We start from the raw sequence: 26,243 nt of genomic DNA, 5'->3' as shown, positions 1-26,243 counted from the left end.
AGGATTTTTGCATCTATGTTCATCAGCGATATTGGCCTGTAGTTTTCTTTCTTTGTGACATCCTTGTCTGGTTTTGGTATCAGGGTGATGGTGGCCTCGTAGAATGAGTTGGGGAGTGTTCCTCCCTCTGCTATATTTTGGAAGAGTTTGAGAAGGATAGGTGATAGCTCTTCTCTAAATGTTTGATAGAATTCGCCTGTGAAGCCATCTGGTCCTGGGCTTTTGCTTGTTGGAAGATTTTTCATCACAGTTTCAATTTCAGTGCTTGTGATTGGTCTGTTCATATTTTCTATTTCTTCCTGATTCAGTCTTGGCAGGTTGTGCCTTTCTAAGAATTTGTCCATTTCTTCCAGGTTGTCCATTTTATTGGCATAGAGTTGCTTGTAGTAATCTCTCATGATCTTTTGTATTTCTGCAGTGTCAGTTGTTACTTCTCCTTTTTCATTTCTAATTCTATTGATTTCAGTCTTCTCCTTTTTTTTCTTGATGAGTCTGGCTAATGGTATATCAATTTTGTTTATCCTTTCTAAGAACCAGCTTTTAGTTTTATTGATCTTTGCTATCGTTTCCTTCATTTCTTTTTCATTTATTTCTGATCTGATTTTTATGATTTCTTTCCTTCTGCTAACTTCGGGGTTTTTTTGTTCTTCTTTCTCTAATTGCTTTAGGTGCAAGGTTAGGTTGTTTATTCGAGATGTTTCCTGTTTCTTAAGGTAGGATTGTATTGCTATAAACTTCCCTCTGAGAACTGCTTTTGCTGCATCCCATAGATTTTGAGTCGTCGTGTCTCCATTGTCATTTCTTTCTAGGTATTTTTTGATATCTTCTTTGATTTCTTCAGTGATCACTTCGTTATTAAGTAGTGTATTGTTTAGCCTCCATGTGTTTGTATTTTTTACAGATCTTTTCCTGTAATTGATATCTAGTCTCATAGCGTTGTGGTCGGAAAAGATACTTGATACAATTTCAATTTTCTTAAATTTACCAAGGCTTGGTGTGTGACCCAAGATATGATCTATCCTGGAGAATGTTCCATGAGCACTTGAGAAAAATGTGTATTCTGCTATTTTTCTGAATAATATAGTTATTCTGCTATTGATCCCATCTAGAGTATTTTTCATTTCATTTATTGTGTTGTTCATCATTGTTTGTTTCATCTTTAGTTCTTCTAGGTCCTTGTTAACTGTTTCTTGCATTTTGTCCATTCTATTTCCAAGATTTTGGATTATCTTTACTATCATTATTCTGAATTCTTTTTCAGGTAGACTGCCTATTTCCTCCTCATTTGTTAGGTCTGGTGGGTTTTTATCTTGCTCCTTCATCTGCTGTGTGTTTTTCTGTCTTTTCAGTTTGCTTATCTTACTGTGTTTGGGGTCTCCTTTTTGCAGGCTGAAGGTTCGTAGTTCCTGTTGTTTTTGGTGTCTTTCCCCAGTGGCTAAGGCTGGTTCAGTGGGTTGTGTAGGCTTCCTGGTGGAGGGGACTAGTGCCTGTGTTCTGGTGGATGAGGCTGGATCTTGTCTTTCTGGTGGGCAGGTCCATGTCTGGTGGTGTGTTTTGGGGTGTCTGTAGACTTATTATGATTTTGGGCCGCCTCTCTGCTAATGGGTGGGGTTGTGTTCCTGTCTTGCTAGTTGTTTGGCATAGGATGTCCAGCACTGTAGCTTGCTAGTCGTTGCGTGAAGCTGGGTGTTGGCGTTGAGATGGAGATCTCTGGGAGATTTTCGCCGTTTGATATTATATGCAGCTGGGAGGCCTCTTGTGGACCAGTGTCCTGAAGTTGGCTCTCCCACCTCAGAGGCACAGCACTAACTCCTGGCTGCAGCACCAAGAGCCTTTCATCCACACGGCTCCTTAATTTGGGATGATTCGTTGTCTATTCATGTATTCCACAGATGCAGGGTACATCAAGTTGATTGTGGAGCTTTAATCCGCTGCTTCTGAGGCTGCTGGGAGAGATTTCCCTTTCTCTTCTTTGTTCTCACAGCTCCCAGGAGCTCAGCTTTGGATTTGGCCCCGCCCGTGCGTGTAGGTCGCCGGAGGGCATCTGTTCTTTGCTCAGACAGGACGGGGTTAAAGGAGCCGCTGATTCGGAGGCTCTGGCTCACTCAGACCTGGGGTAGGGAGGATCACGGAGTGCGGGGTGGGCCTGCGGCGGCAGAGGCCGGCGTGACGTTTCCAGCCTGAGGCTCGCCGTGCGTTCTCCCGGGGGAGTTGTCCCTGGGTCCCGGGACCCTGGCAGTGGCGGGCTGCACAGGCTCCCCGGAAGGGGGGTGTGGATAGTGACCTGTGTTCGCACACAGGCTTCTTGGTGGCGGCAGCAGCGGCCTTAGCGTCTCATGTCTGTCTCTGGGGTCCGCACTTTTAGCCCCGGCTCGCGCCCGTCTCTGGAGCTCCTTTAAGCAGCGTTCTTAATCCCCTCTCCTCGCGCACCAGAAAATAAAGAGGGAAGAAAAAGTCTCTTGCCTCTTCGGCAGGTCCAGACTTTTCCTCGGACTCCCTCCCGGCTAGCCGCGGCGCACTAATGCCCTGCAGGCTGTGTTCACGCCGCCAACCCCAGTCCTCTCCCGGCGCTCCGACTGGAGCCAGAGCCTCAGCTCCCAGCCCCGCCCGCCCCGGCGGGTGAGCAGACAAGCCTCTCGGCTGGTGAGTGCCGGTCGGCCCCGATCCTCTGCGCTGGAATCTCTCCGCTTTGCCCTCCGCACCCCTGTTGCTGTGCTCTCCTCTGCGGCTCCGAAGCTCCCCCACTCCGCCACCCTGTTTTTCTCTTTTGCCCTAACCAGGTACGTGGGGGGTTTCTTGCCTTTTGGGAGGTCTGAGGTCTTCTGCCAGTGTTCAGTAGGTGCTCTGTAGGAGTTGTTCCACGTGTAGATGTATTTCTGGTGTATTCTTGGAGGAAGGTGATCTCCGCGTCTTACTCTTCCGCCATCTTCCCGGAAGTCCTCCGCGATGCATTCTTTAATAAGAGGTGAGGTGATCTGAATTCTGTTGTCATCTCAGCCACAGACACTTGTGTAGTTGTGTTCTGCTGGCCATTCTGTGACTCCATTTCATAAATGGTAAAAGGTGGAATAGAACCTTTCTATACTAAGGGAAATCCTCTAGGAATGAAGAGGATTTTTAAATCTGCAAGTTGCCTAGAGATCCCTGGAGACAAATAGTTTCTCTAATGTATTTTAAAAAAAAAAGTGAGCACACCAATAGTTTCACAAGGAACAAATCATTATTTAGATAGAATTGTTCAAGATTTCCTATAAAAGGAATTAACTGAAGGGAAAGCCTGGAAGTCACTAAAAAGAGCTCAGTTGTAAAATAGAAAAACTGTCATACATGTTGGACCCTTCTTGAACTCTAAGGTTATAATGAGGAGACCATAGTTCTGCCACATTTAAGGGAAAAAAAAATGTATCATCTGAAAATTCAAATTTACAAACCAGATCAATTAATGGGTGATTATTCACATTATAAAAGGATTTATTGCTTTACAAATGGATTCCCTGCAGGGTTCCATTTTAATAACTGAGCTCTCTCTGTGTTAGGACTCACTGCCAATTAAAAGTCAATCAGAAGCAAAGATAAAGCGCCTCTGAAATTAAAATGTATGTCAAAGGGAAATCATCAGTAGAGTTACAAAAATTCACATTATGTACAACTTCGCAAGGACACGGAATTTTTTTCACAAGCCTTTATTGATCACCTAGTACAAACTAAGCTGGTCCCAAAGAGTCACTGCCAGGAGATCTCAAAAAGTGGAATGAATGACCCCTGTCTTCGGAATTTCCACAATGTGATTGCAGTAGTGTGAAGAGGTTCCATCAGCATTTCTGAGGGGAGGGGACAATGCTTTCTTGTGGAAGTAGGTCCTGCACATTGTCAATTCCCTTTCACTAATTGCCAAGGAGGCATCTCTGTCATTGCATAACCACAAAATGCCCTTACACATTCCCAGCATCTTTTGTACCACCTACCTACACACCTCTTTGGAGAACCTTTGTGATGCTCAGAAGTTCTGCTTGAATCCTAGGACGTTAGTGCTAGAGGACATCTTAGAGGCCAGGTTCAACTCTTTTGTTTAGGTGAGGGAAATATTGAGGCAAAATGAAATGACGTAGCAAGTCTTCCAATGGCCCCTCCAAGAACCTTTCTATCAAATAAATCTCTTTGGAGAAAGTGAGGACATTGGATGTCTACTATCTAACTCAACTTTTTTCTACATCAAACTCTCTCCATATTTCCCCATGTTTTCCCTTTCTATCTCTGTCCTTTTCTCTCAGTTTTAGGAAAGGAGTCCTCTTATTCTCACTCAGGTTCAGCGTCCATCTCTTTCCTGGAACCTCTCTTCACAACGGCTCGGCTTCTTCCACTGGTAGGATTTTAGAACAGAAAGGGTGATAAGTGGAAATCTAGCCCAATGATTCTAATGGCTTTGTGGACAAAGTTCTCTAGCAAAGTAAGGAAAGTCCTCTGCTGGGGACTTAAAGAGGGGAGAGGGTTTGGAGCGGCTGTGATGGGTTCGATAGGGTGTAAACAACAAGATGAGTCAGAGAGATTCTTTTTTATTGTGCTTGGTTCTGTTAAGGTCCAGCTGATGAGATTACACAAAACGTTTACTGACCTAATCAGCATGTTTTCATTATTTTCTGCAGCAGTTTGCAGCAGTCTAAGGATGTGAGAAGAGAAAGCCCTCTTGGAAGTCATTCATAGTGGATGAATGATATAGTATAAGGAGAATGAGGGATTTGGATTTGATAGCAAACGTATCATTGAAATGGCTGGCTGCAGGGTCCATCCCGGAGAAGCAACGTGATTCAACAGGTGATCTGGATTCCGCAACCTGGAAAGCTTCAAGGAGCCAGAAGGCATTTGACATGCTGACTCTGGTGGTGAGAGAGTGGAAGAAGTGGAGGTGGTGTTTCCGAGGGAAAAGGTCAGAATTTCAGATCTCAAACGTGCAACAGTTTTGCGTAATTGTGCTGTCGCTGGTATGGGCAGCTGGTGTGGTTGAGGCCTGAGGCCAAGTCTGAACCAAGTTATTAACAGAAATGTTAAAGCCTCTAAAAACGGTATGGAAAGAGAGAATGAGACAGGTGCCGAAGCCATTTTGTAAAGTAAATGGAAGTGAATTTGAAAAGAATGATTCAAATTTCCATTAAAATGCCTCTGGGACAAAAGATTACAAGAAGATATGCAACAGTTCTCAACTCCCTTCATATTGGTAGAATGCATTTGGGAAACCTAAAATAAGGCTTCATTTACTCACTGAATTTATATTGATGTCGTTATTCAATCGATAGGTAGGTATTTTGGATACAGTGTGCATAGTATAAACAACGGGAATATCAACCCTGTGTCAGACACTGTACTAAGCGCTGCTTTGCAATTGGGAATAAACAAGTAACCTGTAAAGGTATTTACAGCCCAGTGAAGGGGGAAAAAGATTCAATCTCAGCGGACTGTATAGTAAGTACTAACGGTGTATGCTCACAGAATGAATGCCTGCTCCAGTCTGTAGAATCAAGGAAGGGCTTCTGGATGAGGCAACATTTAAGCTGGGACCTGAAAGATAATATGAGTCAAAGAAGTGGCAGGTGATACTGATAGGTGATAGCAAAGGAAACGGCAAGAACAAAGGCTCAGGCACAGAAAGGAGCAGCACACACAGAGTTAAAGGTGTGGAGGTGATGGAAAGTTAGGCTGGGAGGAAAGCAATAGCAGGCACTACGTGCACAAGGACCTCTTATCACTCTAAGGCATTGTCATATTATCCTGAAAGCATAGGAAGCAATGAAGAAGTTTTTATGCTGGAGGAAGGATGTGATCAGATCTGCATTTTTAGAAAGCTCCTTCTTGTTGCCATTTAGAGAGTGCATTAGCCTGAAGAGGTGGGCATGGACATATGAAGTCCGGTCATAGTAAGTCATTATACCAGTGAGGGAGAGAGGAGACTGGAAGGTAACACCCAAGACTTCTGGCTTGTGCAAGAGAAAGGCAGTGACCCAAATCTTGCATGTTTGAGCAGTCGGTTTAGGCAAAGGGAATAGGAAGATAATAGTCCCGTCTTAAGCATATTGAGTTTGAGATGCTAGTGGGCTATGCAAGGGAGCGTGGTCAGTTGGCAGATGTGAAGTCAGATCCCGTGAGAGACCTGGGCCTGCAGATGGGGATGTAGTTCCTTTGGGTAACTGAAGCCTTGAGACGGGGAAATCCATGAGAGACAATGAGAAGAGGGGGTGGCAGGAAGCCTGAGGAACTCCACGTGTCACAAAACGATTGCTGTAATTCAGGTATAAGATTATGCTGGTCTCGCAGTCTAAAAGATCGTAGCCGTGGGAGCGAAAGGATATAGGTAGGTTTCTGGAAATGATATAGAGGTGATTCCAAACTTAACGTTTGTGAAGCCCCAGGATGTCTTTCATTATAACAAATCCTTGGTTGACCCAAATGCCTTAGAAAGTCATCTTGTTGTGTTTTCTTTTTAGGAAATGATGAAGCCAGTTCAGGTATCCCAAAACAGAAGACACTGCTAGTTACTAGCAGAATTCACTGCTAGTGACTCTAACTGCCACTAGTCAAGGGAATTTTCAGCAACATGTAGTCATGTAGGGCCTGAGGTTAAATTCTTGAAGTGTAAGCAAGTCTTGAAGGTCCAAGCTGTAATCAGATGGATAGTTTTATAGCAAAGACAAAATATTCATTGACACCCCAGTATCTCAGTCTAATTCAGTAACTGGCACTTCCTACTTTCCTCTATTTGGCTGAATATCTGGTTCACTCAGTCTTTTCAACAGCCCTAGGGGAGAGCCTATGCCTTCCGGAAAAGCAGGGATATTCTCTCAATCTGGGGGTAAAGGCACCATACACAGCTTCCTAAAGTCCGGGTTGCTGCATCTCTCTTCCCCGGGTTCCACCCAGTACGTCATTAGCAATTCTCCTTTTTCGGAAGTATTTTCTCAGCCTGGAGAAATGGCAGGTTCCCATTCTCCAGTCACTCCTAAGTGGCCTGACTCTGGTAGATAATGTGTCTCTGGGACTCCCTGTCCCTACCTGAACTAACTCACCTTGGTGTTCTGCCTCCAGGCCCTATGCAACTAGCTTTCTTTACTCTCTAACTTTCAACTACTAACTCACTCGAAGCTCCCCAAGACACGTATAAATTTTAAGATCAGCATTTTTAAAACTTTACCTCTTCGTTCAATAGCAACTTGGGCTAAGAGAGCTCTCAGTTTTCTCATCCATAAAATGGGAATAATAAGCTTACCACAGTACCTGACACATGGTTATGGCTCAGTAAATCTTAGCTATCATTCTTATCATTACTAGGGTTGAAGTCCCAACTCCCATATTCTGTGTAATAAAAAGTAAGGTACCTTCTCTCTGACCTCAGTGTTCTCATTTGACAAATGGGGATTATAATGCCTGCCTATCTCCTAAAGTTAAGAGGCTCCGATGGGAGACCGGAAACAAAATTACCTTGCATGTTACAGGGATCTATGGAAATACTACGTTTTTGACGTTTTCTTTTAAGGTAGTACCTTGCCTAGGTGTTATCGCCAGAAAAACAACAATAATTGTGTTGAATCCTAGCTCGGCCTATAGAAGATGTGAGAAATAGGAAATCTGACTTATCATTTTGTCACACAGTTGCCTTTGATAACATATGTGAAGGAGACTCAAAGATTCTCTGACTTTTATTTGAGGTTGAATTCTCGAAATGCTGCATACCTGAACCATGAATACTTAGTTCCCAGTAAAATGTCTTCTCTGAATTATTTCATAATACAAGGCTATTACAGTTAAGAATTAATCTAAGAAATGGCCACGTGAAGCACGTTCTGCCTCATTTATGAAGTTCCCATTAAAAACATTTGTCCCTTCTTCTGCTCAGCATTAATAAGGATCTACACAATAAATACCAGCAAAAACTTAATACTAGGACTGAATTCAGTGCCTTTTAACGTACATTTATGATTCTACCTACGATACAGTGAGCACTATGTATCCTAATTTTGATCTTGGTTTATTAAAGGGATTGCACATGGGCTGGAACTGGCCAGCTGACGAGGATTTAGGCTAATTGGGGACAAGCTGATCATTTTTCCCTCTTATAGAATATCTCCTTCAGTTACTTAGCACAGCACTCTTGTCCTCTGCTTACTCATGATTTCTATTTATGTTACCTGGCCCAGGTGTTGCCTCATTTTAACTTCACCTCTCATCACTAACTGGACAAATTCTTTCTTTCCTGCAGTTCAGATCCCTGAGGGAAGGGATGTGATTGCCTCAGCCGAGCACTTGCACATCTGTCTGGGAAGAGCCCTTCGTGGCAGGCCCAACTCGTCTGCTGGCAAACTGGAGACAGGCCACCTGGAACAGGGGACCATTCTCAGTCCAGCCAGGACAGGGCAGAGCTGCTGATTCAGAACATGCTGTCCAGACAACTTCCCTGACTGAGGTTTGTGCTTTTATCTTTTGTTTTATTTTGCTTGTTTGTTTATTTTTTCCTGGTACATAGGAATGTCAATGTCTAAGCCTTCTTTGAGGTAAATAGTTTTTAAAAATTAATTGATATATTGACTTAGAAACCTTTTTGAGCAGGCACTAAATCAACATTACAACTCATTTCTCTTTCTAAAAAATAAAAGGAAAACCTAGTTTACTGAGAGGTTTCTTAAAGAATTCTAATTAATTGAGATTTTATTAACAAAAGGCCACTCTGGCACATTCCACAAATGAAGAAGTACCTCTATTTGCCAGTGTTAGTGGTACAAAGTGGCACGATACATTGTCTGTGCCCTTTCTATTTCTAAAGTCGGGTCTTACAAGTCCTGAGCGATCGGGTATACGTGGTGGTGTGCTGAAGTCATCTAGGACCAGTTCTCAAGAGTTGATTGTTAAACTTTCAAGCATTCTGTGAGCTGCTTGTTAAACACAGCCCTTGTTCAAATTCCGTTAAATCAACTCATAATTAAATCACTTATATTAAAAGCATAGGTAGTTAATATTCAAAACTCATCACTTTCTTATTAGTTTATTACATTATCTCTTACCTCTGCTTTTGAGGTTTGTGATGCCTCTTGTACCTGTGCGGTTAAAAGACTGTATAATTGTGTCCTCCTGCAAATCTCTTTCACCTCCATGTGCAGAGACATCATGCTGGCAGCTTGAAATCCCAGATGATAGGAATATTTACACCATGGAAAGAGACACACACACACGCTACAAATCTGCCCTTCCCCACCATGCCTCCTTCCTGGAGAGCCAGTTGTTAAACATTTTCCACCACATCACTGGGTATCTGTTTTACACATTGAAAGGAAAACTTTTGTATGTGCTCCAATTGGCAGCAATCTTGGAATCAGAAAAAGAATACTTTTAAAAAATGTTGGGAACCATTGCTCTAACCCCGTCACCTATCTATCAATCCATTAAACTTGTTCTCCAATAACACAAGCACTGAAGCCTTCCTAGATCACCTCTCTCGTTTAACAGCCCTTCTATAACGTAGAAAATCTCAGAATGCTTTATTTTTTTGAAGGGTGTGGTCAAAGTTCTCTGAAGCTTAGACAGAGAAACCCACACATATGCACCTGTACAAAATGCCCAAGTGAGAACGGTGGTACATTCACCACTATGAATAAACTATAATAGAGTTTAAGTTTCTTGAAACAATTACAACTTCCGTTTAAATTCAGATGTTTTACTGTCTCATCCACTCTACATATTCTTGAATACAAATGAAGTATACTAACGTTTTCCTCCACATTTTTGATTCATGATGACCTCATTAACCGTCAAGTAAATTAATCCTAATTATAACCTTTTGAGACATTACTACATTAATAGGATGTGGAAGAGGCTTACTGATGGAATATTTCGTTAATATTTTGCCACTTAAGAAATTGCCAAAGTGGTTTAATGTTTCAAATTCTCTTACAAAACAACTGGACAGAGTGATGGCAAAAGAAAAAAAAAAAAAATATATATATATATATATACACACACATACACATATATGACCTAATCACTATTGGAAAATATATGTACTTGGGACTCGGGGAGGGGGGAGGTTTGTGAGTCTGGCAAACAGGCAAGGTGGGCCTGCCATACGTTGATTTGTATGATGAGCTAAGGAGCTTCCTAGGCAGACCTCATCCGAATGGAACAGAGAACCAAACACGAGCTCGGTCAGGAACAGAGCCAGGGAGGGGTGATTATGAATCCATCAGAGCATCTGTCACTTGGATTAGCTCCTGGCCTAGTCCTCTACCCTATGTCTGAGTCCTGAGGCGAGTTGGGATAATACAAGTGAAAATGATAGGACTGCTCAGGAAATCCATTCTAAGATGTTAGAGCACATGCGTAATTGCTTTGGGAACCCTCTAGTGTAACAGAAGTCTAAGAAAAAGAAAGGCACCAGTTCCCCCGCATTTCACAAGGGGATTCTGAACAGCTGTGGCATCTCATGGGTGCTTGAGCATTGGTGGAGGAGGAACCATGGAGGTGGTAGCCTGCCAAAGCAGCGGCAGCTGGGCCCATCAGAGGCCACAGTCCCCCCGTAAGGCAATTGGGATGGGCAGAAATGTATCCATATCTAGTGGAAGAGGTAGAGGTAGAGATCAGACATGGTCCACACACCAAGCGCAGGACCTGGAGAGTTGTATCAGAAGAACAAAAACAAAGGTGAAGCATGGTAACTAACTTGACTGACTTCTGAATTCATTGGATATACTACCTAAGATTCTGAAAACTGTGGGGGGAAGGGAAGAACTTGCTACAATTTTGCCTTAGTGGGTGGTGACGAGCTTATCAAAAAGAGTTGCATCTTTTCCTGTCTTGTTAGAAGATTCCTGATGCAGATATAACTCGCACCAAGCCAAGAGCACTTTCTCGGCGAGCTGCTAGGCGGTTGACGCCGTGGAGGTGCATATCAGTGTTCATGGATTGTGCTGGTCATTGGGTTACTTCCTCAAAGAAAAGTCACTGATCATTTCAATAGGGTTTCTGAAGGGCATGTGAAAATGCTCCCCATTCTAGTTGTGGAACCACAAGAGTGCCACTTCTAGGCCTTCCCTGGTGGCGCAGTAGTTGAGAGTCCGTCTGCTGATGCAGGGGACGCGGGTTCGTGCCCCGGTCTGGGAAGATCCCACATGCTGCGGAGGGGCTGGGCCCGTGAGCCATGGCCGCTGAGCCTGCGTGTCCGGAGCCTGTGCTCCGCAACGGGAGAGGCCACAACAGTGAGAGGCCCGCGTACCGCAAGAAAAAAAAAAAAAGTGCCCACTTCTTGGGCTGAGGTGCCAGCATGAAGATCTCTTCCATGGAGGATTCGGACGCCACCTTGGGTGCTTGAAGTAGGAGCCACCCCAGCTCCCTGAATGATAAGCTCTTTTAAGAGCCATGGGGATGGTCTGTTTCATCTCTGGGAATTAGCGAGAACTGTTGGGAGAACAAAGACAATGGAAACTCTAGGCCAGCTCCCAGATGATACAATTAGGATGCAGAAATAAACCACTCCTACCAACACCTGTCAGGGCAGCACAGTGTCTTTGTGCAAATTACAAAAAAACGGCAGCCTCTCTGAGTAGCTGATTGGCAAGGAGACACACCTTTTCGGGCTGACAGCCCCTCACTGGGGCACAGCTTGCCAGGCAGGGAACAGCTGCCCATCCCTCCATGCATTTGTGCATTGCACAAAATGCACCACCCTATGGCCCAGCCCACCAGGACCTGACACGCCGTGAGGGGGAGTTCATGGAATGTACCTCGTGTTAAGTACCAGGAGTAAATCTGGAAGGATGTGCTTTCGGAGGTCTGAGCCAGAGGCTTCGCTTGAACTGAAGCATAAAGAATGTGTGGCTGGAGCAATAGCCTGGGGAATTAGCCCTTCCATCTGGCCCGACAGTATATGCATAGCACTGCTTTGCAGCCCCAAACAGCTGCCAGTCGTAAAGGACACAAAAGGCCCAGAAAATAACTTTTTAGAACCAGAAAATGTCACATCCACGACTGAAAAAAATTATTGCAGGCCCGGAAAAGATCCTGAAATTGATGGCGGTCATCTCCTCACAGGAGAGGCCAAAAGATCCTCAGGTATCCTGGCTGCCATCCACTGCTCCAGGGACCTAAGCAAAGGGGAAGGTCATGCATTGCTGGGCTCCACTGTGAGAGTGACCCTGACAGTTGAACTCAGAGGAGATGGGGACTTGGACAGAGATAACATGGATACCCAGGGAGGGGCGGAGGGTAGCAAACTGAGACAAAGTTATGTCTACTCTTGGGGATCTGGCCTGTCTGGCATATGGGGAAATTGGAAAGAATGGGCTTGTCAGACTCATATTTGAATGACTCCAAAGATAGAGATGAATATAGGGGAACAGATAGCAGGACACCAAGCACCTACAGTTAGGGGAGAGGAATAGTTCTGAGAGCAGAGCGCTGCTCCCCATTGCATTTGCTCTCCTGGCTAGAACCTCATGCACAGGTGTAGGAGTCTGAAGCTGGTGGTAGGGGGATGGGAAACTGGTGGCATTGTCAGTAGGACTTGAAAGGACTGTCCCTGAACTGTAAGACAGTGGTCACAAGTAGCCGTGTTTGTGAGCCCCTAACCAGGGCAGTGTCACAAAAGGGGGCATTCCTCCCTACTTTGTAGAAATCCCTGGCATTTAAGGCATTCCAGGGGGTTGTGGACGTGCAGGTCTTTGGTGCCTTTTGAAGGTGCTGGTGCTGTCCCAAGACAGTGAAGGAACCATACCCAGCAGAGGTGACCTCAGGCCTAGGGGCTCCGTAGGGCCAGCAGATGGGGCAGTACCCACAGGCGCAGCCACGACTGTAGGAGAAGGTGATCACAGAGCCTCATGGTAAGGGATGGGTTTATTTGTGAGCATATGTGACCTTGGACCTCCAGAGATGACTGCACAGGAAGGTGGAGACTTCGTAGAAGCCTGGCATCCAGCATTCACAAGCCACAGCAAAAGCCGGCAAAACCCAGGGGATCATAGATCTTACTTCTGAGAAAACACATTTTTTCCCTGACAATTGGGAAAACAGGCAAAAACTATTATATCCATCATCAGAAATGGTTTCCAGTAGCTGAAAAGGGCTTATTACCTTTCTGACCTCAAACTCTAAAATCCAAAAATATGCAGACCGCTTAAATAAAGATGCATCGTTCCCGTCATGAACAGGCCTCACTCCTCACCAGCCTTATTCGTCCCCTGAACATGCCAAGCTTGCTCTACCTGAGGGTTTTTGCATTTGCTCTTTCCTCTCTCTGGAATGTTCTCCCTCAAGGCTTTGCAAAGTTGGCTTCTTCTTGTCATTCAGATCTCAGCTTAAATTCCTCTTCCTCAGAGAGGCTTTCTCTCCACCCACAGACACACTCTCACATTGCGTAGTTTTATGTTTTTAATGACACTTATCATTAGCTGAAATTATCTTGTTTGATTTTTTTTTTTTTTAGTTACTTGTCTATTGCCTGTCTCTCTCCAACAAAATGTAGGTACCCCAAAGTTCAAGACATTTGTCTGTCTTATTCCCAGGTGCATTCCCTAGCATATAGTAAGTACTCCTTAAGAATTGTTGAATCAATTAATTTTAAACATTCATTGGAAATTTCTCTGCAATGGGGGGGGAGGAATTACTCACTACAGGTCAACATGAAAAACAGTATCTCTAGACTCTTTATCTTACTCATTTTCTAGGTAAATGAGAACCAGGAAAACTTCTGCTTCAAACTTAGTATATAATTTGCTTATATGCGTTGACAAATCATTTTCAAATTCATGTCTCTAACATCTTTGTACACTAACACTTTCCACACATCAATACTTTAACATTCATTTTGCTAGAGCGTCAGATGTCTCTACTGTTTGGAATTTGCTAATGCTAACCCAGTGCTGTTAAAATGACACATCACGGGCTTCCCTGGTGGCACAGTGGTTGAGAGTCCGCCTGCCGATGCAGGGGACATGGGTTCGTGCCCCAGTCCGGGAAGATCCCACATGCCGCAGAGCGGCTGGGCCTGTGAGCCATGGCCGCCGAGCCTGCGCGTCCGGAGCCTGTGCTCCGCAACGGGAGAGGCCACAACGGTGAGAGGCCTGCGTACCGCTAAAAAAAAAAAAAAAAAAAAAGACACATCACTAATGAGAATTTGTGATCTATCAGCAGTGTGTAGGATAGCCTTCTACTCTATAGGAACACTAAAGCCATCTGTATACTTTGAGGAAACTCTGATCATCAAAACTGTGCCTGCTTTAAAGATATTTGTAACAGGAGACTCCGTTTCAGGCAGAATTCAAGTTCCTGTCTTGTGTTTTAGAAACTTTGTATACCCACTGGGATTGCTGTCTAATATTTTCCAAGTCCTTTTAGGTGGCTAGTTTGACACCAGATGAGGTTCTAAGACACGCTGCTGAATCATCTTCATTGGAAAATTTTAAGAACAGAATAGGTAACTGCCTACATTAGATTAGCTGTCACAGCACTTAGAAGCTGGGGATAGAAACCACTGCAGCCCCTGAGATTTGTCCCAGCAAGGTGATTTTTCTACCTTTGGATAATAATTGGTCCTCCCAAACTGTCAAGTTTTGCTATTAACAAATGAAATAATCTTGAGGGGAAAGAGACTATATTAACCAATATTGGGGGTTGTCTATACATATTTTTTTTCCACTAAGCATATAGCAGAAGGATATCTTGAAGGGATATTTAAGACCAAAAAGACCACTGACTTTTGGGGACATTTCCTGATGTGTTTGGCACTTTTAAAATTTTTGCTTTTTTTCCTTTTTTATGTAAATCACCCCCTAGTAACTAGCATGGGGTATTTCTGAAATTCATTTACTGCGATTTTGTTGTATTGTCCAACAGATTGTTTCTAGTACCTTCTGATGTGTGGCAGCTGTGTTTTAACAGTTCCAAGTGTACCATATGAAAGTAATCAAAGGCATTAACACACTAGTGTCTGCAGCTCTGGAGGTATTTCCTGAACGTGGTACTGCTGGGCCGTGCAAAGTTGTACATAAATTACTTTTTTTTTTAGCATGCCGATGTGTTCTCTTAATATATGTAGAACAATCACATGTTTGTGTTTGTATCCCTGTCTTCGTGGCATAGCTATCGACAATGGGCAAGCATACTAAAATCTGTATTCAAGTGTCATTTTTACAGAGCATAGAATATATAACACATTAATCTGTGCAAAGTGATCTCTCAGATTCCCAAAGGAGGAAACAGTTAAAGTTTAGTGTTTTCTCTGATATAGTGTACCCTGGGTAGATTGGTGATGGCTAAGTACGTAGCATCCTAATGTAAGCAGTTATTGGGAAATGTTTCACATACTGTATTTTATTATAGTAAGATTGCGCTGTACTTAAAGTAAATATCCCTGGATCCCCTCCAAAGCTGAAAGAGTGGAGTTGGGCTACAGGATCTGCTCCTTCAGCAATTGTGTATTATAATGAATGAGGGGAGGGATTTGAAAAAAGTGTTGCTTTGTTTATCGTAAAAGGTGAGGGGAGGTAGGATAACGTGAAGAAAGTATACTTTCAAAGGACTGTTTGTCAGTAAAGCAATCAGTTGCACCATCCTGGAAGGAGATACCGGCATTTCACGTATGTTACATAAGCAAGGGATCTGAGGATGAAGCTTAAAAATTAAGGCTCCGAATGTGGCAGATGCTGTCATAAGTCATATTCTAAGATTTAAGTCTAGCTTTTCACATATCCGATGTCAGCACACTTTTGCAATCTTTATCAAGAGATGTAAACTCTTTTATCATGTTTTCCAGTATTTCAATGGACAGAAATGTTACAGATACAGATTTCCAGAGAACATCCCACCTCTCACTTTAGTGTACCAAGTTCACTGTCCTGGCTAGATGAAGTAATCTTTTCAAACATGCTTTAAATAAGGGGTTCTAGGACTCTGTAGCCAAGAGCCTGCACTTACTTGGCATTCCATTTCTCCCCAGTGACCACTCGTAACAGAGTCTCAGTGTGTCTGGCCCATGTAGGACTTTCACTCTTAATTAAAACAGTGATACCAAATGCTTTTAATGATTCCCCACATGCTATTATAAGGCACAGGGTAAATGTTAGAGCTGGGGCCCATCCTGGGGGAACAGCTAAAGTTTGGAACTAACATTTTCCGCACTGCTTCATCCACTGCCTTCCTTTGGCCTCCCACTGGACCTCGCTAGGCACTGGGCCACATCTAACCTTAACTCCTTGCTGAAGGAATCTCTTTGGAACATCAAACACCAGAAGAGTACATTTTCCCAATCAGAAAAAGGAAATGGTTTCAACTTTCATTTCTATCTCTCCGTTTTCTGACTTTCTCCTGGATCCAACTGTCTTACTTCTTTACCTAGGTAAATATGGAGAAACTATGAAAGCAAGTGTCCCCTCCCCGACAACACCTTGAAAGCTTACACATTATCAATCTTCAGTGGAGTCTGCATTTAATGAGCACTTACCACCGGCAAATGGCAATACTGAAGATTTCTTTTTCATCTAGACTGAATCCCTATCCTTAGAGGTGTGCATGTATGTGGTCTCCCAGAGAGATGGAGATGAATCTCTTGATAGACAAATAGATGTTGCTTTGAGAGAGAAGAGTTAAGGCTTGTCGTACAATACAGAACCCTTGCTGCTTATGTCTCTCGTTTCTGAGCCTTCACTTTGTCTGTTCTTCTCAAACAAAGAAAATCAGAAACAGTTCCTGAAAAGTTGCCATTTGGATCAGCTACTTTAATGTACTCCACAAGCTCTTTGCAGGATACTTAGAATGTGCAAGGTACACGTGCTGTGCAGGAGAGAGGCACAAAATGAAAAAATCAAGCGCCCTTTCCTCCAAGAGCTCACTAGCCAGTGGGAGGGCTGGGTGTGTAAAGGAATGGACTGAGCTGGCAGAAAAGCTCAGCAAAAGCCCTGAGGTGGACCACGTACAAGGTGGGAACTTTGCAGCACGCTTGGAAACGATGGAGTTCCTTGATTTGGCTGAAGATTTATCTCCATGGAAGAATAATGGGACCAGAGATGGAAGAGGGGCTAGGAATAGGAATAAGGCTGACAAGAAAGCCTAGATCCAGATGATGGGAATTTGAATGCCAGGCTAAGGTTCGACGTTGCACCTGAAGCAATAGAGGGCCACTGGAGACTTCGGAAGAACAGTGACCAATGTGATCAAATCTCTGTCTTTCCTGTGAACTGCTGAGGCGGTCTTCAACTGAAAAACCCAGAAATTATTCGGGATGAGCCTTAACAGCATCACCAACATCACGCAAATTTTGTGAGAACACAGTGGTTTTAAAACTAACAGTTACAACAGAAGAATAGATATATCTGTATATATCTATACATGTATATTGAATCACTTTGCTGTACACCTGACACTAACGCAACATTGTAAATTGACTATACTTAAATTTTAAAAATTGTTTAAAAGAATTATGATAGAGAAGGCAGAAATCACATTGAAAACCTCTATTTTCCACCTCTAGATGCTGTGTGTTAGAGTAATGGTTGATCTTAGCACAATCACGGAAGAGAAGAGGTTTGTCTTGGTGTGTCCCCTTCCCAATCCACCTCCATCCCTCCTCCAGCCCCTGCATCTCCATGTATTCATTTTCCATCTCAAGTGCAACAGGAAGAAGGGAACTAGCTGTCCACCCTCACCTAACCTAATGCTTTAACGGAAGTAAGGGGCAGGGTACTATATGAAATTAGTGTTCGAATAAGTGGAAGACTCCTTTTGGGTGTGATTCTTGCCCTTTCCTCTCCCACCAAAGCAAACTCCATCTGATTGTTTATCCTTGAAATTCATAGGGACCAAAGCTCTTCTGGTGTGCTATGGTTGGACTTAAAATCAGAAACAGTGTAGAGAAAAACCTTGAGCAAATTTATATTAAAATATAAATAACCGATAGTGTAGAAATCTGTCAGGTTCTCAGTAGGGAATAGATGGCGTGCTCAAATTAGGATCATTTCATGAAATTTAATGAAGAGACTATTTACAGAGTTGTGGGGAAGCCACAAGGGTTAGTGCAGCACTCTGGGATGATGAAAACACAGCTGTTATCAGACCTAGACCCAAGAAAGGAGGGTAGGGAGTGCTTCCTGGGACCCAAAATGAGAGAGTCATACAGAGAGGGCTGTCATGAGGGGAGCTCAGAGCTTTAGACAAGGGACATCATTGGCCCAAGGTGACTCTGTAGAGAGAAGGTCAGGGGAATAAATACCCTGATCTCACTTTTTCCCCTCCCTTCAATGTGTTTCCAGGGCTCCCCATTGGCTGATCTCAACCAGAGCTGGAGGGCAGGGGAGTCCATTGATAAATTTCTTGTAAATCAGCTTTCCTGTGCAGAGTTGGGGAGAAAGTGCAGAATACATTTGGAAGGGTGAATGGCATACCAAGCATGAAGAGGGAGGGAGAAAGAGAAAGTAAAAGCAACCAGCTTGCGGTGAGGGTGGGAAATGTTGAAGAAGGAAGGGCTGAAATTTATTGTTCCAGAGAATTGACCATGTTCTTCCACACACGCACACACACTCACACACACATCATTTTCAAAACTCAGTAAACAGTGTTGGGACATCCTTGTTTCTTCTAAAGTCGAAGGAAGACATTTTCAGTCGCCCCTCATTCCACAAGATGGACACCCTTCTTGCTGTGAGGAAAATAAGTTCATTCAAATCCAGACACTAATGAGATCATAGTGTGGACACAATTCACCGTGAGGTGCATAGACAGTCTTATTTTTATTAGCCAGAACAGCAGATAGAACAAAATATTTCTTCTCTCTTCCTGTAGGACTGCCTTTCAGGGCATACACAGCCAGCCTCAGATGGAAACCCATGAGTTCGAGTTCCTGGAGTCTTTCCAACATTCCTCTTCTCTCCTCTACCCCTTAGTCCTTCCCCCAAGCAAGGACCTACTCCTCTAAGTCAAAGTTTTAGAGATCCTCATTCTTGGTTCTGTCCTGGGGAGGTGTTTTGAAATTTTTGTTCTATACCTCTTTAATTTTCCTGAGGAGTAAGATAAGATTCTTATGCCTGAAGTCTCTATAAGAGGAAACTTTCTCTTGCTAACAATGAACATAACGTTGAGACATTATTATTCTGAAAGAACCTCTTCCCTCCTGCAGACCTCTCACTCCTCACCTGTACTCACATCCCCACCTCTTCCCCCAAAGGAGTAAAAGAGGCAAAAGGAATCTGAAACCTTGTTTTGTCACATTAACTTTAGGGGATTCTTTTTTCTGATTGTAGTTGGACAATGGATTCCTTGGTTGATTTGACTGGTTTCATAAAATATGTTCATTTTTCTTATATATAACTAAATTATCTTTTTATTCCTAAACATTTTTTGGTTATCTGTAGCTGCAGAGGTCTAGGAAAAATGCGGTGGCTTGAAACAATAATGTGTTAACTTCCACAATTTTATGGGTTGTCTGGGTACCTCCTGCTCGAGATGTCTCATGCAGTCATCCGAGGCCTCTAGTGGAGTGACGATCCAAGATGGAGCTCTCACATGGCTGGACATTGATGCTGGCTGTTGGTTGAGAGATGAGCTGGGGACTTGGACTAGAACACCTGACCACAGCCTCTCTTATGTGCCTTTCATTTCTCACAGCATGACAGCTAGTTTCTGAGAGAAAGTATCTCAGGGTGAGCCTTCCAAGAGACCCAAGCGGAGGCTGCCAACTTCTTATACCCTGGTGTCAGAAGTCCCAGCACAGCACTTCCACTTCAAACCTGTCCCCATATTCAAGCGGAAAAGAATTAGACTGTGTCACCCACTTGATGTGAGGAGTATCACGCAACTACAAAGAGGGAAGGAATTGATAATGGCCACTTTTGGAAACCAAAATTTCATCTCTTCTTTTGTGTTTTCCTAATGAAATTATAATCATTCATTTGTGCCATGATTACTCTTAATATAATATAGTGGAAAGAGCACTGAATTCAGAGTGAGAAGGCCAAGCCAACAGTCTCAACCAGGGGCAGAACCAAGCCAAAGCAGCAGCTGGGCTCTGAGGTACCTCTGCATCCACGTCTAGCTCTTGGACTCTGGGGTATTTCCATGCCTTCTAATCCTGCTCCAGATGAGTGCAGAGTTAAAAAGATATAATCTGCAGTTGTTTCATCTCCATTTTAGATTCTCCTACCCACTAATAGATTAGGGGAGGGGAACTGAGCCAGCAAGTTTACCTCAAGAATTCAGGAGCAAATGGAGTAGGGCCAAACAAAAATGACCCCTCTTCAACCACGGGAGCTGAAAGATAAGTGGGTCTCTCCTCTTTCGATGGCAGATTGGTTCCCCTGCTCGCCACAGGGCAACCTTTGGAGGCTATGAACAGATGAATTTGTACTAATCCCAGCTCTTTCACATACTACCTGTGTGATCATGGGCTAGGCACTTTCCAATTTTCTCATTGTAGAATGAGGAGAATAGCATCTCCTCCAGAGGTGCTAGAGGATCAAGATAAATAGTGTATGAAATTTTTGTGAACAGTAAAGCCTTAGGTACAGGTAAAGTACCGCTAACAGACGTGCCTAAATCAACTAAGGCAAACTTCTTCTGTAAAGGGTCAGATCATAAATATTTTCAGCTTAGTGGACTTCATGGTCTCTGTCGCAACTATTCAACTCGACAGTTTTAATGAGTGTGAAACCAGCCTTAGAGGGACCTAGAGATTATCATACTAAGTGAAGTAAGTCAGACAGACAAAGACAAATATCGTATGATATCTCATATATGTGGAATTTAGAAAAATGATATAAATGAACTTATTTACAAAACAGAAACACATGCACAGACATAGAAAACAAACTTATGGTTACCAAAGGGGAAAGGTGGGGGGGAGGGATAAATTAGGAAGTTGGGATTAACATGTACACACTACTGTATACAAAATAATCAGCAAGGACCTCCTGTATAGCACAGGGAACTCTACTCAATATTTTGTAATAATCTATATGGGGAAAGAATTTGAAAAGGAATAGATATATGTATAACTGAATCACTTTGCTGTACACTTGAAGCTAACACAACACTGTTAATCAACTATACTCCAATATAAAATAGAATTTTTTTTAAAAGGAAGCCAAAAAAAAAAGGGGTAACAAATGGGTGTGGCCAGATTTGACCCTGAGGCCAAAGTTTGACAGCCTCTGGTCTAATGTACGGTTTCACCTGGGAAAAGAATGGGAGAAAATTTGGGCCAAGTAAACTTTTAAAAATATGTTTATACCTTAAGCTATGGTTCAGATACTAGACAAGGTGAATTACAAATGTAAAGAAATGGGAAAATACTGTTTGATACTAGCCGTTGATACCTGATTTCCTCCTAGAAAGAGAAGAGTAAGAGAAAATACCCTGACCAGTGCCCAGAAATAAAAAGTGAGAATGTGGGACCTTGGCGGTGAGGAGGTCTGGTGTGTCTGGTGTGTCTGGCAAGGGAGGAATAATATTCCATTTATTCCAGACAGGAATTGACGGTGGGAGTCTGCATGATTCTCAGTGTAGCCTGACCCTGTGAATGCCCAAATCCTCAGTAGGGTTATTTAACTCATGAAATGTTAAGAGTGAATGATGTGGGTTTTATTTTTCTTTTTGTTGTTTTAGAAACCAGTGAAGAGACTGGGCCCTCATACCTGATTCATTTGGAGCAGACCCTCAATAATGTTGGATCTTGGAGCATAGAGGCAAAGAAAATCATAAAAGGGTGAGTTCTAGAAATCACAAGGAGCCTTCTGGACTGTCACAAACCATGGAAATGGGGTGCAGAAGCATTTAACCAGGTGTCCGGAGGGCAGGGACCCCAGCTAGAGTCTCTGGCAGAAACATTGAGCATATCATGATGTAAGTAACGATGATTACGGCCGTCTTATAAAACATACCAAACACTTTCTAATAAAATCGTAATTAAAGTTTTTGAAAGGTCACTAACCACCCCATTCCATTGATTATGAAAATTTTTTTTTTAAAGAAGAGATGTAAGTGACTGGCAATTGTACATGGCTTTAAATGAAGGTTTATCCAAATCTTACCTTTCTGGGATGCAACTGTTTTCTTAGGTGATCAGTTCTTTTTGTGAAAAGCTTTCTCATAGATCACATTCTCTGCAGTCAGATTTCCAAACAGCCCAGTGCCAATTTTGTTTTTTTAAAAAATTAGAAGTTAGCAGTTAACACTGAGCACTTGAAGAAAGAATGTTCATAATAATAAAAGATTCCAGATGACCCTCCATAGAATAGTGACACGTAAATGTGTGTGTTCACGTCTCTGAGAATAAATGGTGCTAAAGTGTCATGGCCAGCTCTGTGCTCACATATTCTGGCATCTACTTGGCATATTATATTTAATTTTTGGCTGTAAGATTGGAGTGAACCACTGCTAATTGTGACTGAAGAAAGCATTTCACAATGTCTCTATTGTATAAGAAAGGCACTGATAGAGGAGACAGACTTCTTACTAGGACATGGGTGATCGGAATTTAAGTGTGAATTCTGCTACTTCTTACCTCTGTATCCAAAGTTCCCACTAGGACTTCACTGGTGGCACAGTGATTAAGAATCCGCCTGCCAATGCAGGGGACACGGGTTCGAGCCCTTGTCCAGGAAGATCCCACATGCCGCAGAGCGACTAAGCCCGTGCGCCACAGCTACTGAAGCCCACACGCCTAGAGGCCCGTGCTCCACAACAAGAGAAGCCACCGCAATGAGAAGCCTGCGCACTGCAACCAAGAGTAGCCCCCGCTCGCCACACCAGAGGAAGCCCGCACGCAGCACTGAAGACCCAATGCAGCCAAAAATAAATAATAAATAAATTTATTTTAAAAAAAACCTCCCACTAGATTTCTAAATTCTTACTTTTAAAAAAAGTTTTTATTTCTTTTTTTTAATATTTTATTTATTTATTTGGTTGCACCAGGTCTTAGTTGCAGCAGGCGGGCTCCTTAGTTGTGGCTCATGGGTTCTTTAGTTGCAGCTTGCCGGCTCCTTAATTGTGGCTCACAGGCTCCTTAGCTGCAGCACGCGGGCTCCTTAGCTGTGGCATGCGAACTTTTAGTCGCAGCATACATGTGGGATCTAGTTCCCCGACCAGGGACAGAACCCAGGCCCCCTGCATTGGGAACAGGGAGTCTTAACCACTGTGCCACCAGGGAAGTCCCGCAGTAGATTTCAAAGAGCCTCAATTTCATCGTCTGCAAGATGGTAATTGTACCGATCCTTCATACATCACCTGGTTGCTGTGAGAATTAAATGAGAAAAGGTAAATACAGCTTTGCAAATTGATGTAAAAATATAAGTTCTTTTAAACTGCTGTTTGGGATGATGTTGTAACTAATCGTTAGGTATTTTAAATATATATTTTCAGGTTTCACTTAGTAGGATTCAAGCATGAATCTACTTAGAATGTGTGTATTTCAGTATATCACTAATATATATTCAGCATGATATTGTCTTTCCCTCCAATTCCTTTTCCCAACATTACCAAAGTCTGCAAACTGATAATGAATGGAATGAAAGCAAATAGCAAGTTGTGCATTGTGTGGTCAACACTACTGGTTGCCTCCCCAAGAGCCATCTTCTCCTCTCCCTGTCAACAGAGCCCAAGTTTTATTCATATATCTGTATATAGATGCACATCTTTAGCCCACATTTCAAGGATAAATATTAAGCTTTCAAAGCCAATCATAGTAACCCCATTCCTTTTCCAGTGACTAATTAAGGAATGGGCATGTGGCTCAATTAGGATTGTTGAATGCATAGTAATGAACACTTACTGAGCACTTATTGCACGCCAGGCACTTTTCCAAGTACTTTATATATATGAATGCTAATTCCAACAACAACCCTACGAGGTAGGTTTTGTGAGTAACTTTTGCAGCTCAGAAAACTGAGTGCTAGAGAGGCTAAAAGTACTTGCCTAAGGAAGTACAAAATAAGAACTAGAATACAAACCCAGGCCATATAGCTCGCTGTCCACATTCTTTGCTATTATGTGATGCTGAGGTGGAAGTCTCCTGAGGGCTTTTGAAAATGGTATCCTCAATAACAACAAAAAAATATTAAACAGGGTATGTGCTGTTTCATTCTGCTAGACGTCTAATGATTGCATGTGATGCCCAGAGTACTGGCAGCTATCTTGTGACGATGAGGGGGGCTAAGCTGATACACTAAGGATACAAGAATAAAAAGATGGAAAAATCCGGGGTTTTGATATTGTGTTGAAACACTGATTTTACAAACTCTGAAACTTGCCTACTTGAGAACTTCCTATTAGATGAAATAGTATATTTTCGTCTTTGTTGAAACAGTTTTGAACTAGAATCATCTATTGCTTGCAGCTAAACATATCCCAGCTGAATTTACACAGACATGCTGTTAGATGTGGTATGTCCAATCAAAATGATTGGCTTCCCTTTGAAGTAGCAGTTTACTATCACTAGAAATATGTTAAGGATGCTGAAAGGGAATTACAACTTTGGGAGAGTAGTTGAGACAAATTGATCCAAGATGTCTTCCAATTCTTGGTTACTGATTTCAGTGAAATTCTGGTTTTCCCTATCAAGTAGGATCAGTAAGATGGAAAGTGTTAAAACACAATTGAACAACTTTCTGGAAAAAATGTAGATATTTAGAAGATAAAAGATAAATAAAGAAGAAAAGATAAATTAGTAGAAATGTAGGCAGATCCTATGGTTCAGTTAAGGAAATACAATAAAAAATAACTTGGAGATTCAGGATGAGCCCAACTTAATTTGAGGACTTGCTTCCTCAGTTCCATCCTTAAAAATCAAGCAAACAAAATTCCTAACTCTACATCAGCTACCTACACACTTCTCTTTTCCCCTTGCCTCTGGCTTCTAGAAGAACACAAGGCCTCTTTCCTAATTTCTCCCAAAATCCTTGTTACTTGGCTTCTACCCCAACTGAACTGGAAGTCCTCAAACAGTGGTCGCTAATAATTTCTTATCTTGCGAATCCTAAGCATGTTTTCAGCCCTTGACTCATCCAATTTCTTTTTGGCGTTTGGCCTCAAATTTCACTTCTTGCTCCACCTTTCATAATCTCTCTGAATAACCTCACTGTCTCCCATTTACACGTGCCCAGTTCTATTTCACCAGCCCAGAGTTTTCTCCTAACCTGGAGACTTCCTATTTACAGCTGTCTCCTGGACAGCTTCTGTATACTCCTGAAAAACAGGAGTCATCTTGGTTCCTCTGTCTCACTCGGCCTCCACATTTCTTACATCTCTTGTCAATTCAGACACCAAACCACGTTCTTCATTTGTCCCTGATCCAGTTCCGTTGCCCAACTCCAGGTCTTCATTTCTCATCTAGGCTTCCAAATGGCCTGCCCTCAAATTCTGTGTGGACCACCAGTGTAGTAAATCTGAAGCGCAGGTCTGATGATACTTTTTCAGTTTTAATGATTCCTCATTGGGTTTGGTTTCCTCAGAATAACACCCATTTTTCTTAAGGTATTGCTGCAACTGGCCCATCCTACTTGCCAGCCTCAGCTCCAGCTATTCCCTCCATGTACCCTCTGGATTACTTATGTGAAATGGCCTCTGCTTTTCCATCTCCGTGCTATGTACTCATGCTGTTTCTTTGAGTGAATTGTTTCCATCTACCATCCCTTGGCCTGGCAAACTTACCATATCTCAAGGTATAGCTCAGATTGCACCTCTTCCCTTTATCTTACCCACCACCAGGCAGGCTTTTAGGTCCCTATCCGTTTCTATAAACATACCAACACCCAAGCATGCTTGGGGAAAGCAGGAGCTACCTGGATAATGCAATGTATCATCACACCAAGTTCCATGGAAGTGCCCAGGCCTGAGGACTTAACTGCAGCTTAGCTAATGTGTCCTTTTCTGGACATCTTTTGATTTGAGACCAGAGAGAGACGGCACTAAATCTCTCTGCCATTCAGGTAGGGGGAAGATGATTATTCTAGAAAGAAACAAACTCATCCCAGCCTCATACTGCTGTAAAGGGCAGCATCAGTGGAGCAACTATTTAAAGATTTTTTATAAGAAAAAGTTGTGACCCAATAATTTTATACCTTAACACATTTTTTAATGTGTGTATAAAAATCTCAGAAATCTGGGCTTCCCTGGTGGCGCAGTGGTTGAGAGTCCGCCTGCCGATGCGGGGAACACGGGTTTGTGCCCCGGTCCAGGAAGATCCCACATGCCGCGGAGCAGCTAGGCCCGTGAGCCATGGCCGCTGAGCCTGC

The 26,243-nt window shown here is 42.9% G+C and overlaps 1 long non-coding RNA gene across 1 annotated transcript in view; it reads left to right on the top strand.

Moving 5' to 3' along the window:
* The window catches only part of LOC307188997, a 154,682-nt gene that overhangs the window by 114,541 nt on the left and 13,898 nt on the right, over positions 1-26,243 (top strand). Inside the window, exons 5-7 of the long non-coding RNA XR_013829092.1 lie at positions 4,644-4,924; positions 8,246-8,449; positions 21,619-21,718. This is a non-coding gene — a long non-coding RNA (uncharacterized lncRNA). The remainder of the gene's footprint in view (positions 1-4,643; positions 4,925-8,245; positions 8,450-21,618; positions 21,719-26,243) is intronic.

Source organism: Stenella coeruleoalba (genome assembly GCF_951394435.1).
Source record: "Stenella coeruleoalba genome assembly, chromosome: 7".
In the NCBI taxonomy this organism is placed as follows: domain Eukaryota; kingdom Metazoa; phylum Chordata; class Mammalia; order Artiodactyla; family Delphinidae; genus Stenella; species Stenella coeruleoalba.
Note: the sequence above shows the minus strand (reverse complement) of the source record. Positions and strands in the feature narration are given on the sequence as shown.